At 43.4% G+C, this 15,717-nt stretch overlaps 2 protein-coding genes across 2 annotated transcripts in view; both read right to left on the bottom strand.

Annotated features, from left to right (window-relative positions):
- Nucleotides 1–15,717, bottom strand: part of tcf20 (transcription factor 20) — a 188,429-nt gene that overhangs the window by 89,334 nt on the left and 83,378 nt on the right. The window lies entirely within an intron of this gene.
- Nucleotides 1–15,717, bottom strand: part of grin2ba (glutamate receptor, ionotropic, N-methyl D-aspartate 2B-a) — a gene marked incomplete at its 3' end in the record, with an annotated part of 203,675 nt that overhangs the window by 48,617 nt on the left and 139,341 nt on the right.

Below are 15,717 nucleotides of genomic sequence, written 5' to 3' on the forward strand. Positions count from 1 at the left end.
GTGCAATGATGTCTTCCCTTTGTAGGGTTTCTTCCTGGAGGCTGAAACCTTAACAGTCAAACGTGCCAATGGAAAAAAACTGTGATATAGTGACATCACAATATCATTACCTCCCCTAACCCCTCCCCCTTTATCATACAACTACAGCTGTGGGTGCGGCTTCAGTTCAGGTGGATCACCACCCACCAGGAAAACCAGGCATACTTAACACATTGATTGCTAACTTTTGAAATTCTACTCAGGATTGCTTCTGCTAAGCGATTAACATTGGACTTTTTAACTTTTTAGGGGCCCACAGCGAGGGGCCTCTTATAGCACATTGCACATTGCATAAATCAAAAGGAAGCCAAACTAGTCCACTTCAATTTAAAAAAAAAAATATGATTCTACCATCTTCCATTCTGGAGATATTGACCTTTTTCTAAAACCTGCTTTTCACTGCACGCTGCTCTTTTGAAAAAACAGCAGAGATATGGAAGGTTGAAGTTGACAGACATTGACAGACAGATATAAAAATGAACACAAATAATATCATATACATACTACACACTGAATGAAAGCCCTGAATGTCTACTTTTAGGAGGAAAACAAATACACATGGTCCCATGTATAGTTTGTCAGTAATTGGCTGTTGAATGCAGCTTGCGCCCACCAGAGAGGATTTCAGAAAATGCATGGACCTGAAGAACCATTATTCACAAAATAAGGCCTATAGCGACATGTACATACTATATACCGTATGAAACAGAAGACTCTCTGCTTTCATAAGAAAAATACTTCTACTGTAATAATAATACAAATCACACCCCTGTGAAGTGAGCAGTGCAATGTTGCACAACATTGCACTGCTCACTTCACATGGGTGTGATTTTTATTATTATTACAGTAGAAGTATTTTTCTTATGAAAGCAGAGAGTCTTCTGTTTCATACGGTATATAGTATGTACATGTCGCTATAGGCCTTATTTTGTGAATAATGGTTCTTCAGGTCCATGCATTTTCTGAAATCCTCAGAGTATTTTAGACAAGACAAGGAACTGACAACTAAATATTCACAAAATAAGGCCTATACATACTATATACCGTATGAAACAGAAGACTCTCTGCTTTCATAAGAAAAATACTTCTACTGTAATAATAATGAAAATCACACCCCTGTGAAGTGAGCAGTGCAATGTTGCACTGCTCACTTCACAACATTGCACTGCTCACTTCACATGGGTGTGATTTTTATTATTATTACAGTATTAGTTTTTTTCTTATGAAAGCAGAGAGTCTTCTGTTTCATACGGTATATAGTATGTACATGTCGCTATATGCCTTATTTTGTGAATAATAGTTCTATAGGTCCATGCTTTCTCTAATCAGACCAGTGTGTGTCCAGTGGAAACCTCGTATGAATCTGATCTCAGGTCAGAATGGGCTAAAGTTCTCTCTGAAAAAGAGAATTTTATAAATGAAATGGATTCAATAGTCTAGTATTGACAAACAGTATATGGGATATGTGTATTTTATTTGTTTTCCTCCTAAAATTAGACATTTAGGGCTTTCATTCAGTGTGTAGTATGTATATGATAATTTATTTATGTTTATATCTGCCTGTCATGATAACGTCATGATGATGATGATTCTATGCACATATGTGATCATTGTCTCAGTAAACAAAATCAACAGATCGTTTGATAGCATAACAGTGACTTGAGAGGTTGACATGTCTGGACATGAACCACAGGAGCGACTCAACTCGCAGTGGGGGGGGGGGTTCCACGACATGTCTGGACATGAACCACAGGAGCGATAAGCGTAGCCCGGCTGGCTGTGATTTCGACAAAATGACAGACAACACGATGGCTTCCGCAGCTTAGGATTGTATTAGTTATCCATTACAAACGGGTCGATTACGTCCCAGACGCCTTATCACTGCAATTGGCTGGCGAAGGCGCTATGGCGATTATGGTGATCAACTGCCGAGAATCTTTTTTCCGAGAATGAGAGTAGCATTGCAAACTGCAAAACGATCGATCGCAACTCGCAGTGTGGGGGGGGTTCCACGGTGTGATATCTGCTAGCCTAGTATACTGCTTCTTTGTCCAAACATGGCTGACGCGACGGCGAAAAAAAGACAGTTGGTCAGATGTATACTGCTTCTCCTATGGCGGTCCTTCGAGAATACGTCATTCGTTTCGCGTATACCTGTGCGTGAAATGGCGATCGACCGTTGGAGATTATTCTTGGTTTATATACGGGTTTATATTTCCGAGAATGAGGCGGCAGACCGGTGAGTTGTCGTTGGAAAGAATTAGAGAGGGCTGTGTCGAGTGGATCTGTGTGAATGAGTGGGGGGGGGGGGAAGAAACTGTAATGCGATGGAGAGATGCCTCGGGAGAAACCATGTAGAAACAGGAGGGGAAGGGTAATCGAGTGTATTCACAAATTTCACACACACTAGAAAATGGGTAGCTCCATTTTAGATCCCCTGATCTGCGTTGGTCTATGCCGTGTGCAGGACGGCGATGCCGCCTCCCCAGTACGTCGTAATGGATACGGCATGCCTGGAATGTGGTTAGACCAGGCCTCTTTTCAGGAGGTGGGGGGCTTTAAACTCCCGGATCTCACAGCGGATCTTTCTGGAGATGATCAGTGTTACATTATGTGTTGTCCGGGCGTCAGAGAAGTTGATGTACAGTATACAGTAAAAACACCAATAAAACGCTTTAGAGCGTGATGCGCAGACGGCGCTCGAGATTAATAAAACGCTTTAGAGCGTTTTGCGCAATCGATGAGTTAATGAACTGGTGGGCGTGTCCAGTGTCCACATACATTTTAACAAATAAATACTGTGCACTTTCTTTGTAAAAAAAAAAGAAAGTCTGTATATAATAAATAATACATGATGATCATGTTTTAGGATGGAAAAAAATCAAGGCACTCCATCTTTAATAAGTGTGTATTGTGTATGTTAGTTAGTCAACATGCATGCGTGCATGCGTGTATTATGGCAAGAGTGTGCGTGTGCGTGTGCATGCATGTCTGTGAGTTAGTCACGACCATGTTTTTGAAAAGTGAGTGAGTGAGTTGAACTTGTGTCTCCTGTACTGGGTGAAGTATGTGATTGTGGGATTCTAGTGTGCTTGATTTGACAATAGGGAGTGTCCTTGTATTGACAGCAGCCATTTTGACGAGTATAAACACTGCTGAATATATTTATGTTTAGTTTGATACGTTTCATAAATGTTTTACATTTCTTCTTTGTAACAGCATTCATTTAACTGTAGAGTTATCCATGCTGGTACAGTAACACTTAAATGAACCACAGCCACAGTTAATGTCATTAGCTGTTCATAATGTTCAATGTTAAAGCATTGTCCAGTTTCTGTCTGTTGTTGCTTTACCTCATAGACAGTCTCATCAAACACATCTGCTGCACACTGCCTCTACTAAATGTTCAACTGAGCACACCTGTCACTTATTTACTGATTTACCCGAATCCACGTATGCATATTTATAATCCGCCCGTTATCCGACCGCATTAATGAATTATTCCAATTTATGAATCTGCGAGATCATGCCAAGATTGTGTGCATTTTAAAAGCTATAATAAGCCTATAGATAGATGCCATAAATGTATTTCCTGCATTATTTCACCCGCGGTTTATCCAATATAAATTTACAAAAAAAAATGTAATGGCCCAAATCCACTCTAAACTGCGGTTATCCGCGGCAACCGCGGCTAAATCATAGACTGTAAAAAAATATGAACAAAGCGTTCGCCGGGTCTGATATGGATGTAAAATGAAGCCAGTCAGTCCTTGTATTGTAAATCGCCATCTTTCTAGATCCGTTTTGGCCCAGCTGGCCATTGGCTGGCTCCGTTTGGGCCCAGCTGGCCATTGGCTTGCCCAGACATCGAGGCGGGACTTCCCCCCTTCTTCTTAGTTGGTTTATATTTTGACTCGAACGGGGGTGGCTCCCGTTCATAGACTGTAACGGTAGCCACGCCCCTCTGAACATACGCGACTATACGGTAATTTTTTGAGTGGTGCAACCACTCCTACAACCAGCAATGTCCGTGTACCTGTGTACCTGTGTGTAGTCATGAGCACGAGTGGTGTGCGCATGCGTGAAATTGGAACGACACAGAGAACGAATTGGTGTGTGTAGTGCCGTGCATGAACGCGGTGGTGCAACCACTCCTACGTGCTCATGAGTGAAATTGGAACGATACAGAGAAGAAATTGGAACGATACAGAGAAGGAATTGGAACGATACAGAGAAGAAATTGGAACGATACAGAGAAGGAATTGGAACGATACAGAGAATTGGAACGATACAGAGAAGGAATTGGAACGATACAGAGAACCAATAGACGGGAGTTGCTCCACTCAGTTCACACGGGTGTGATTTTTTAATAAATGGGACCATCATTTTCCAAAAAGAATATTATGACATGAGAAATGAGACTTTAAACTAGTGACTGGAAGCAGAAAGTATTCATGACCATGTTTATTAAGGTAATACAGTCTAGTGAAGTTGGGCCCAATGACAGCGCCACAACAGGCCATTATATGAACTTTCAGGATGTCCCGATTTCCTTAGTGGCTTCACAAAATATCTGTCTGACTGCCCCCCTGGGCTAAATCCGCCACCCGCAGGTATCTACTGTGTACTTATCCCGCTGTCCCAGTTCTCTAGTGCGGCGGCTTTACAGATAGAGTCTCTGTCAACAACTTATGTTTGGATTCTCTCCAGGCCTGGATGAGGTGCTGCTGGGTGAGAAATATAGGATGTTATGAAGTGATCCCTCCACCTCGCTCTCTGTCTCAACTGACTCTGAAATATAGGATGATATGAAGTGATCCCTTCACCTCCCTCTCTGTCTCAACTGACTCTGAAATGGATGATATGAAGTGATCCCTTCACCTCCCTCTCTGTCTCAACTGACTCTGAAATACAGGATGTTATGAAGTGATCCCTCCACCTCCCTCTCTGTCTCAACTGACTCTGAAATATAGGATGTTATGAAGTGATCCCTTCACCTCCCTCTCTGTCTCAACTGACTCTGAAATATAGGATGATATGAAGTGATCCCTTCACCTCCCCCTCTGTCTCAACTGACTCTGAAATACAGGATGATATGAAGTGATCCCTTCACCTCCCTCTCTGTCTCAACTGACTCTGAAATACAGGATGTTATGAAGTGATCCCTTCACCTCCCTCTCTGTCTCAACTGACTCTGAAATATAGGATGTTATGAAGTGATCCCTTCACCTCCCTCTCTGTCTCAACTGACTCTGAAATATAGGATGTTATGAAGTGATCCCTTCACCTCCCTCTCTGTCTCAACTGACTCTGAAATACAGGATGTTATGAAGTGATCCCTCCACCTCCCTCTCTGTCTCAACTGACTCTGAAATATAGGATGATATGAAGTGATCCCTTCACCTCCCTCTCTGTCTCAACTGACTCTGAAATACAGGATGTTATGAAGTGATCCCTTCACCTCCCCCTCTGTCTCAACTGACTCTGAAATATAGGATGATATGAAGTGATCCCTTCACCTCCCTCTCTGTCTCAACTGACTCTGAAATACAGGATGTTATGAAGTGATCCCTTCACCTCCCCCTCTGTCTCAACTGACTCTGAAATATAGGATGATATGAAGTGATCCCTTCACCTCCCTCTCTGTCTCAACTGACTCTGAAATACAGGATGATATGAAGTGATCCCTCCACCTCCCCTCTGTCTCAACTGACTCTGAAATACAGGATGTTATGAAGTGATCCCTCCACCTCCCTCTCTGTCTCAACTGACTCTGAAATACAGGATGTTATGAAGTGATCCCTTCACCTCCCTCTCTGTCTCAACTGACTCTGAAATACAGGATGTTATGAAGTGATCCCTCCACCTCCCTCTCTGTCTCAACTGACTCTGAAATACAGGATGTTATGAAGTGATCCCTTCACCTCCCTCTCTGTCTCAACTGACTCTGAAAGTTGATTCACAATCTCATCTGACGTCGAGCCACGTCTGTCTGTCTGTCTGTCTGTCTGTCTGTCTGTCTCTCCACCAGAGACACATACTGTACGTCTGTCTGTCTGTCTCTCCACCAGAGACACATACTGTACGTCTGTCTGTCTGTCTCTCCACCAGAGACACATACTGTACGTCTGTCTGTCTCTCCACCAGAGATACGTCTGTCTGTCTGTCTGTCTGTCTCTCCACCAGAGATACGTCTGTCTGTCTGTCTGTCTGTCTCTCCACCAGAGATACGTCTGTCTGTCTGTCTCTCCACCAGAGATACGTCTGTCTGTCTGTCTGTCTGTCTGTCTCTCCACCAGAGATACGTCTGTCTGTCTGTCTGTCTGTCTGTCTGTCTCTCCACCAGAGATACGTCTGTCTGTCTGTCTGTCTGTCTGTCTGTCTGTCTGTCTGTCTGTCTGTCTGTCTCTCCACCAGAGATACGTCTGTCTGTCTGTCTGTCTGTCTGTCTGTCTGTCTGTCTGTCTGTCTGTCTGTCTGTCTGTCTCTCCACCAGAGATACGTCTGTCTGTCTGTCTGTCTGTCTGTCTGTCTGTCTGTCTGTCTGTCTGTCTGTCTGTCTGTCTGTCTGTCTGTCTGTCTGTCTCTCCACCAGAGCTACTCTCTGCCCAGGGACGTGCAGGGAGTGGTAGGTTAGAGAGGCAGGGGCTGACATCCTGCACGAGGGCACTTTGGAACTAAAGAAATAGCAAAAATAGCTGATCTACAAGGTCACAACGCGTCGCAGCGTGACGCGTTGTGACCTTGTAGATCAGCTATTTTCTGATCAACTATTTAGCAGCCATTTTCTCTATTCTACAAGCTATACAACTTGTAGATCAGCTATATTTTATCCAAATTATATGTTGTTACTTCTTCTGCGCCATATGTGAAGTACGCTATTTAAATAGATGATGTATAATTGTGTGGCTAATACTATCGGTGCTATACGTACCTGTCCTACATTGTTTAACCCATTCTGACCTGAGATCAGATTCATACGAGGTTTCCACTGGACACACACTGGTCTGATTAACCCATTCTGACCCGAGATCAGATTCTAAAAATGTCAGTCGTTCTTCGATTTTTCAAAAATGGCAGACCTACAAGCTTGTATCGCGCCACTCGGTGGCGCGATATGAGCTTGTAGATTTGCTATTTTTCAATAGATAAAGCATAACATGATGCTAACACCAAAATGGGTGCCCGGTCAGAATGGGTTAAATAGGATGCTATTTAGCCAGATGTTATTTATTTAGTTATTTTCATACTAAATAATAAATAATACTTGTTTTCCTGGAACCTTTATGGACTTGTTACAGTCACCCTGTCGTTGTTTGACTATAGGGTTCATGGCACGCCGTTCATCAAATCTGACACTTTGTAGGTCGACTTGGAAATGAGCATAAATTATGCTAAACGCCTTCATTGCAAGTCTGGAGTGCTACTTTAACGCTCTCTGGACTTTGATGTGTAACGCACGCACGCACGCACGCACGCATGCACGCACGCACGCACGCACGCACGCACGCACGCACGCACAGTATCCAACAGTATTGTACAGTTCCTGTATGTACACACATGTGTCTGTTCACACTGCACTGTATGCTAATATATAGGCCTCCGTGCAGAACTTTCTGTATCAGTCCATGAATGTGGGTCGGCACTGCATGCCTATACCCCAGATAGGACACGACAACTTGTACCATGAGTTTATAAAGGCATGTATTAAGCCATTTTGACCTGAGATCAGATTCATACAAGGTTTCCGCCGGACACACACTGGTCTGATGAACCCATTCTGACCTGAGATCAGATTAAAAAAATGTCAGTCGTTCTTCGATTTTTCAAAAAATAGCAGACCTACAAGCTCGTATCGCGCCACTCGGTGGCGCGATATGAGCTTGTAGATCTGCTATTTTTCAATAGCTAAAGCATAACATGATGCTGACACCAAAATGGGTGCCCGTTCAGAATGGGTTAAGCCATTTTGACCTGAGATCAGATTCAAAAAATGTCTTCTACATCCTGACAGTTTTCTGAAAAAGCTATGTTTCTATGTCAGTCGTTCTTCGATTTTTCAAAAATAGCAGACCTATACAAGCTCGTAGCGCGCCACTCGGTGGCGTGCTATGAGCTTGTAGATCTGCTATTTTTCAATAGCTAAAGCATAGCATAATGCTAACACCAAAAGGGGTTTCTGCTCAAAATGGGTTAATTACCTTCTGTGAAGTTTCAAGCATGCACAGGTTCAATTCATTACATTCGGTTAAGTTTTTAAGCACATCTTAATTTAATCAAATCACATTAATGAATCATTATTAATACATTTTTAATTAAAGCCAGGGTCTTTTCAGTAAAGGTAGAGCTAAATGTGTACGTGTGGGCAGGGAGTTCTCAGTGGAACTGTCTGTCGTCTATATAGGGCAGTGCATGCTTCTCAAACCTTTTCATGTGTATTTGGACCCCATCTGAACAGGAGTGTGCCAGCCAGGGATCCCCGGAAAAAAAGATTTGCGTTGAAAAGTTGTTTCGAAGCTTAAAAAAAAAATAGATCCCCTAGGGTAGGTACCCTCACAAAAAACATGCCGTAATCCTGGTCTCTAAACTGCCTCCCCCTGGCCAGCCGGGGAGCCTGATGGAGGGGAAAGGAACTGGTTGGAATAACGTGTTCCTTCCACGCGCTATACGTCCAACCAGGGAAACTCCCCCCTGTCAGGTGTAAAGGAGCAACTTGGACACTCAGGCATGAAGGAAGCATGAGTTCAAGTCCGTTGCTCTCCCCTTGTCCCCCATATATGGGGACTAGGTTGGTGGAGGGTGTGTAGAGCCCAGGATCACATTAGATGATTGACACAGGGGTGACAAATGGATTACAAAATCGTGGGATAAAAGATATTAGAAAAAAAAAATATATATATACATAAATACAAGCTTGCTGTGACCTTGTATATGGGCTATATTTATACCGCCCCTTAAGGTGTGGCTTTGTGTGTTTATGGATTATTAATACCCCCTGATATGAGGTGACTTACAGTACAGGGCCGGTTAGAGTTAGGGTTATAGCTTCAGTGTTGAGGGCCTTTCAAACGCGAAGCGATAAAACGCACCTATAGTTCATTTTCAATGAGACCTGCGGACAAGTCGCGGTGAGACAACGCAAGCGTCTCCCTGTCAGCTGCAGTGATCAGGACAACATGCGTCTCCCTGTCAGCTGCAGTGATCAACGCACCATACTGAACGTCTCCAAAAGGACACAATATAACCCATTCTGACCTGAGATCAGATTCATACGAGGTTTCCGCTGGACACACACTGGTCTGATGAACCCATTCTGACCTGAGATCAGATTCATACGAGGTTTCCGCTGGACACACACTGGTCTGATGAACCCATTCTGACCTGAGATCAGATTCTAGAAATGTCAGTCGTTCTTCGATTTTTCAAAAAATAGCAGACCTACAAGCTCGTATCGCGCCACTCGGTGGCGCGATATGAGCTTGTAGATCTGCTATTTTTCAATAGCTAAAGCATAACATGATGCTGACACCAAAATGGGTGCCCGGTCAGAATGGGATAACATGTGCTGGAGACGGTCAACTAGCCCTTCGCTATAAGTCCCTCCCCAACCCGTCCTTGTCCAATAGGCACGTTATAGCAGCGGAGGAGACAGGGCAGGACAAGCTGTCCTTCTCCCGCATGGAGATGCATGCTAAATGACGGGATTTCTCCCTAATAAATAACGGATCATTTCAGAAAGCAAAACCTTCAAAATGCCTTCTGAATCTAGTCAAAAAGGCCTGCAGTATATATAGGCCATGTGCACTGGACAAATGTGCATGACATTATTTAAATAAACTAAAAATCTGTGTAAATAAAACAACACAGCCATGCAATAAAATAACACTGACAGCTTTGAGGTGGCGAAAGCTTGACCTGCATAGCAACAGTTGCTAAACCAGCCATGTCCTTATACTCACGTCCTTTCTCTCTCTCTCTCTCTCTCTCTCTCTCTCTCTCTCTCTCTCTCTCGCTCCACTTCCCTCCCACGCCTTGTTCTCTCCACATTATGAAAGTGACCCATGTGGGTGCTACTGAGAATGATTGAGCATGTACTGTTTGTGAGTTTGTGCGTGCGTGCGTGCGTGTGCGTGCGTGCGTGCGTGCGTGCGTGCGTGTGTGCGTGCGTGCGTGCGTGCGTGCGTGTGTGCGTGCGTGTGCGTGCGTGTGTGCGTGCCAATGTCTTTTCACGATGCCAATGCCTATAGTATAATTGGCTCTTGATATTATACTAGAGGTGTTAATGCTATACGCAGCCCCTAATGGATGCATGCGTTCACACGGGCAGATGTAAAAGATGCAAAGATGCAAAGCTATATGCAGTGTATCTGTATCTTTTGCAGCAGCTGCGAGCGTGGTGTGTGCTTCGTATATATAGCTTCACGTCGCTGCGGTTTCAACGGCTGCGTCTCTGCGTCTGCCCGTGTGTGAACAGCCATGTGGATCATGGACCATAATGTCGGCGCCATAATGTGGGGTTTGTTGTCCGAGTATACCTGGGCAACAACTTCTAACCAATTTTGTTTGGAAATCCATGTCGTATGCGCCCATACTGGCCCATATTGGTTGTGCCCCAAAAATAGCTGATCTACAAAACGTGTTGCAGCACGACGTTGAGAGCTTGTAGATCAGCTTATTTTCCGCTATACTTTTGTCCAAAAGTGAACTTTTTTGCGGATTTCAGCCCCCGTGCCCCTCTGACACTCTCTACACCTCCCTGGGTCCAGGGGACGTGTCGGCTCCGTTTTCTCCTCTATGTGGAGAGAAAGCTCCATCTTGGAGGTGAAAAGGAGAATGCTTTCAGTCTGGGTGAGAGCCTTCACAGAACACTGGCAGGCTCACAATATGTCCGTCCGTCCGTCCGTCCGTCAGTCTGTCTGGCTTCACATGAAAGTCTAAATCCATTTAATTGAAATGGATGCTGGTAAAACAGTTTAGTCAGTAATAGTAAGTAAGTACATTTTATTTATAAAGCACCTTTCTTAACAAGGTTACAAAGTGCTGTACAATGAACATAATAAAATCAATCAACAATAGAAACAGGACACTGAGGACAGTACAACAAGCAAATACATACAACATAATTGTGGCGCTGAATATGGCTCAGCGTTGGAGTCCTATTAATAAGATGTGCATTGCAGAATGTACCAATACATACTGTCACTTGTGGGCCTCTGATCCCAGAGCTGGCCTAACCTTACTGAGACAAAGAGGTGTGAATCAAGACACCGGCCATAAATACCAGCTTCTCCCGCAAGCAACTGCCACAGCGGGGGTGCCTTGGTAACATCTCCAGTCCACTGTCCCTTGGAGCATGACAGCCACAGGGCACATGTGTTTCACTTCCCCAACTATTTCTACTACTAACAAGTTATAATAATCACTGGAATGTAATTATTGTAAAGCAGTAATGTCATGTGTTGAACTGCTTATAATAGTGAAGTATAGTCGTGCAGGGACTGGAGGTTGAAATGTCCTGTCCCAACCCTGACACAGCAGGAGATCTGATAAGGTACCATCCTTTCAACTCACAGCGGGGGATGAGCACACGGCGACCACATGTGTGCTCAATTCACTTCCTGGGTCCACAGACCAACTGCCACAGCGGGGGTGCTGTGGACACATCTCCAGTCCACTGTCCCTAGAGCAGGATGGTCACACACTCAGCACATGGGGAAAGCTTTAAGCTGACCAATGACTGAGGGCCTGACACAAACAGCCAATCAAAGGAAAGGCTGAGGAATGCTCAGAGTAGCTTCATATAATCTAGCATGGGTTAACTTGGTTCAGATTCTGTAGACCAACTAAGAGAATCCACATGCCTCGTGTACCGGCACGAAGAACAAAACCTGTGTATTACACTGCACAGCTAAGCAGCCTCACATAAGACCAATGGTAAATATGAATTCATGCAATATAATGAATAATGATCTATGTGTTGTGATGTAAACCTGTATTTGACGAATGTATTATGTGTATTGTCTTTTATAGGTTTTTTACCTAATCTGGTTACTAATCTACAAATGGTTACTAACTAATCAAAGGCCTGAACAAGGGCTATAATCACTAACCCGATCTAAAGAGCTAAACTCGTTGTGTCAAATGTATGCTTATGAAATCCTATAATAAATATATATAAAATACAAATGAGTTATGTTATTTAGGTTGCGAATGGCCTGAGATTTGAGTAGAGACATTAGACCCAATGTGAAGCTGTAATCCTTTCAGAGGGGCTAGATAGCACGGTTAATGTTAAAATCTAACAAAGAAATCGTAGCAAACTATAAATCTGAACAATAATCAAGGTCAAGAAACATCGGGAAAATGTTTCCGAAATAAAAACGTTTTCAACAAACGTCAAAAAATATTGACAGACTCAGCGTTTCTTAAAGTGCAAGGCAGGGCGTTCCATAAAGTGTACTGTATAGGTGCAACTATACTGCAAAGGCACCCATTGTCTTTCGCTTATAGTCCCAGGACTAATAGGTCAAAACTACCTACCAGCAGCCTTCTGAAAGTCATTCAGCTTTCACTGACCATGCACAACAAAAGAGGTATACAAACAAAGTTGTTTTGTACCACTACACGCACACGCACACGCACACACACACACACACACACACACACACACACACACACACACACACACACACACACACACACACACACACACACACATAACCTTCAGGAAAAATATTGATCTGTTTTCTCTTTTTTGCCCTCTCTTAATTATTATTACCAAGGTGAGATGGAGGGAGTATATGGAAGTGACAGCCACCTCTCTTCAGAAACCCAATGTCGATTAGAGAGTGTTTAGCATCACGCGTCGTGACAGAGTGAAGTCTCACAGTCGACTGCACAGTGCGTATGCACCCTTGGGTAATAAGGTACTTAGCCTGACTGACACGCAGGCTTGGTGAGCGGAGGGTTTGTGGGGAAGGGGGGGACGGGGGGGGGGGGGGGGGGGACGTGCACACAGACGTCAAAGGGGGCCGTTTACCTGAAGACAACTGCCCTCTCCAGACCACGAATGCAGCATTTACTTAGCCTGGTTAATAAACCAGACTAATATCGCACGGATCCGCGGGATATTAGTCTGGGGAGGCTCAGCTTGGATTTCATTTCCAGGGAAACATTTTCTCTTTGACGCAATTGGTCAGAGCTACTGTCAGTCAAAGGTCTCAAGCATTGAACGTCACTGTACCAAAGCCCGCCCATATTGCATACCGTGTCCCTATTGGGCGCCCACGTTCTCGTGTGTAGAAAATGGGCGTACAATTGAGCCTCTCCAGACCGAAATCCGCCGGTAGGCAATTTTTTCCGGCTGATTCGGTCTGGTTTATTAACCAGGCTAGCATTTACTATGGTGAACGAAATGCTAAATGCCCTCCTCTCCTTTCCATGCCATATTGGAAGGTGCAGCATTCAGGAGAATTGCTTTTCTCTTTCCGAAGTCTCCTGAACTTGGAACGCAGCATTTTGCGTGTTCTATAATGTTACATGTTATATATAAGTCAGTGGTTAGTGAGTTAACGTCTTTAACTCAACTCTTTGCTTCTGGGAGGTGGGGTGGGGGGGGGGGGTCCCTGAAACAACATATTTTCAGATGTGGGGGGTCGGTGGTCAAATCCAGATAATTCTGGGGGTCCTTGAATTGAAAAAGGTTTGAGCACCACTGTTTTTTCTTTTCAGAAAACTGTTCTTCTTTTTTTTTAGAATTGACATCGGGTCTTCTAAATGGCTTAAAAATAATAAAAATACAAGAGCTATTTGTCTGGCCCCAGGCCTCTGGTCCCTGGGGGGGGGGGGGACGACGACACACAAAAATAACAACAACAACAACAACAACAATATAATCCAATTCCATTCCGACAGCGACGCTAGCTTACTGTAGTATCACACAGTGACAGAAGTGTGATTTACATTCTGTTGACTGCAGAGTCAGCCTCAGATGCCTTTAAAGATTTCACATCACGACAGCCCTACGAAACATCCCCACAAAATAGATGTTTAGATATGGATCCCCAATGAATGAAGTGTGTTTAGGCAGTGTGTGTCTAATGTAGAGACATAGACCCACACAGAGAGGCAGTGTGTGTCTAATGTAGAGACATAGACCCACACAGAGAGGCAGTGTGTACAGTAATGTAGAGACAGGAAAATATAGGACTATTTTGACACTGTTGATTTCGTAGACGAACATTTTTCGTTTTCCACTGACGAAAACTAAATGGAAACTAAATGAAAACTGAGCTATATGACGACTAAAACTAAGACTAAATATATTGACAATTTCGTCAACAAATAAAAACTAGACTAAAATGTTAGGAAGGGACTAGTGGACAAGAGATCCAGTATAAGTCATTTTACACTCGGTTGCATGCTGAAAATCGCCGATCTTGTAGATCGGCAATTTTGAGCAAGTGTAAAACAGTCATTACGACGGAACATCAAAGCGCCACCGAAATACATTTTAGTCGACTAAATCAACTGTAGATTTAGTCGACTAAAAATAGACTAACACTAAAGACATTCCAGGTGACTAAGATGTGACTAAAACTAAATTAAAACTATTCAAGAAAAAAACTAAAATTTTAAATTTGCTGCCAAAAACAACACAGTTTGACACTGTGACAGTGAGTTAAGTCATCTGCCGATCTTGGCAAAAAAAAACAAGAAAAAAACAACAACATAATAAATGTGATATGGATTTCACATCAGACAAACAGATCTCTAGCCTCTAGGTGAAACCAGCGTCGATATACTGTACAACCACTTACAGTATGCTTCATTGTCTTTGGATTGTATGGAAACCGTACTGTGATCTATTATATGATCACATGTAAAGCAGACGGTTGAATATATCAATAATAAGTGCTAAACCCATTTTGGGGCGGGAACCCCTTTTGGTGTTAGCATGGTGTTATGCTTTAGCTATTGAAAAATAGCAGATCTACAAGCTCGTAGCGCGCCACCGAGTGGCGCGCTACGAGCTTGTAGGGCTGCTATTTTTGAAAAATCGAAGAACCACTGACAAAGAAACATCGCTTTTTCAGAAAACTGTCAGGATGCAGAAGACATTTTTAGAATCTGATCTCAGGTCAGAATGGGTTCAAGTGCCTATAAATATACAGACAGATGACAGACCTTGGTCAAAAGGTCATACATTTGTAGTGTTTATTGTGTACAGTAGGTCGCAGATTACTATGACAACCGTCAGTCGGAACACGCCACCATATATGGCCGTCAGTCCGTCACGCCTCGTGACATCACGCCTCGTGACACGCTCCATATATGGCCGCCTCCGTATGTGAACATCTGATTTCTCCGGTCTGTCTGTCTGTCTGTCTGTCTGTCTGTCTGTCTGTCTGTCGCAATATGCAGTAACTAAGTACATTTAATTAAGTACTCTACTTATGTAAAGTTGTGAGGTATTTGTACTTTCCTGTCCTTTTACTTCTACTCCACTACATTGCACTACTTCTGGTACTTTAGGTGCATTTTGAAGCCAAAACTTTGGTACTTTTACTCTCAAGTAAACATTATGATTTCCGGACTTTTACTCGTGACAGTAGAGTTCTACATTGCAGTATTGAGTACATTTTCCACCACTGACAAATATGCACAGAATGCAAATTA

Source organism: Protomyctophum parallelum (genome assembly GCF_964188405.1).
Source record: "Protomyctophum parallelum genome assembly, chromosome: 13".
NCBI classification, from domain to species: Eukaryota; Metazoa; Chordata; class Actinopteri; order Myctophiformes; family Myctophidae; genus Protomyctophum; species Protomyctophum parallelum.